At 49.0% G+C, this 1,150-nt stretch overlaps 4 non-coding genes across 4 annotated transcripts; all 4 read left to right on the top strand.

Moving 5' to 3' along the window:
* Positions 1–48: 48 nt before the first annotated feature.
* On the top strand, positions 49–167 carry LOC118347530. The gene has a single exon (XR_004800733.1). It is a non-coding gene; the product is annotated as a 5S ribosomal RNA (ribosomal RNA).
* Positions 168–355: 188 nt separating this feature from the next.
* LOC118347532 lies at positions 356–474 on the top strand. The gene has a single exon (XR_004800735.1). It is a non-coding gene; the product is annotated as a 5S ribosomal RNA (ribosomal RNA).
* Positions 475–664: 190 nt separating this feature from the next.
* LOC118347533 lies at positions 665–782 on the top strand. Its single transcript, XR_004800736.1, has one exon. It is a non-coding gene; the product is annotated as a 5S ribosomal RNA (ribosomal RNA).
* Positions 783–972: 190 nt separating this feature from the next.
* On the top strand, positions 973–1,091 carry LOC118347531. The gene has a single exon (XR_004800734.1). It is a non-coding gene; the product is annotated as a 5S ribosomal RNA (ribosomal RNA).
* The last annotated feature ends 59 nt before the right edge of the window (positions 1,092–1,150 follow it).

The raw sequence follows: 1,150 nt of genomic DNA on the forward strand, positions 1-1,150 counted from the left end.
ACAGCGAGTATGTCGCTCAAAGGACAGATTTTAAGTAATTAGTTTGATGGGTGCGATCATGCCAGCACTAATGCACCGGATCCCATCAGAACGCCGCAGTTAAGCGTGCTTGGGCGAGAGTAGTACTAGGATGGGTGACCTCCTGGGAAGTCCTCGTGTTGCACCCCTCGTTTTTGTTTTTCCGCCTTGCGAGATAAATTGACAAGAAGGACCACTCGGGAGTGGATTTTTCGGGAAATCTCGCCCTGCCCATCGCGTAGCCATGGGTTTGGATCAGATCTCCGTTTGGATTGGGATCGGAAGGACGCTAGTATTTCGCTCAAGGATTATATGAATTTTAAGTAATTAGTTTGATGGGTGCGATCATACCAGCACTAATGCACCGGATCCCATCAGAACTCTGCAGTCAAGCTTGCTTGGGCGAGAGTAGTACTAGGATGGGGGACCTCCTCGGATGTCGTCGTGTTGCACCCCTCGTTTTTGTTTTTTCCGAATTGCGAGAGGAATCTACAAGAAGGACAACTTGGGAGTTGATTTTTAGGAAAATCGCGCCCTGCCCATCGCGTAGCCAAGGGTTTCGATCAGATCACCGGTTCGCATTGGGATCGGAAATACGCTAGTAGGTCGCCCTAGGATTATATGAATTTTAAATAATTGGTTTGATGGGTGCGATCATAGCAGCACAAATGCACCGAAACCATCAGAACTCCGCAGTTAAGCGTGCTTGGGCGAGAGTAGTACTAGGATGGGTCACCTCCTGGGAAGTCCTCGTGTTGCACCCCTCGTTTTTGTTTTTTCCGCCTTGTGAGAGGAATTGACAAGAAGGACAACTCGGGAGTGGATTTTTAGGAAAATCGCGCCCTGCCCATCGCGTAGCTATGGGTTTCGATCAGATCGCCGGTTCGCATTTGGATCGGAAAGGCGCTAGTACGTCGCAATAGGATTATATGAATTTTAAATAATTAGTTTGACGGGTGCGATCATACCAGCACTAATGCACCGGATCCCATTTCAACTCCGCATTTAACCGTGCTTGGGCGAGAGTAGTACTAGGATGGGTGACCTCTTGGGAAGTCCCCGTGTTGCACCCCTCGTTTTTGTTTTTTCCGCCTTGCGAGAGGAATTGACAATAAGCACAACTCGGGAGTGG

The sequence above is a fragment of the Juglans regia genome, unplaced genomic scaffold (genome assembly GCF_001411555.2).
Source record: "Juglans regia cultivar Chandler unplaced genomic scaffold, Walnut 2.0 Scaffold_933, whole genome shotgun sequence".
In the NCBI taxonomy this organism is placed as follows: Eukaryota; Viridiplantae; Streptophyta; class Magnoliopsida; order Fagales; family Juglandaceae; genus Juglans; species Juglans regia.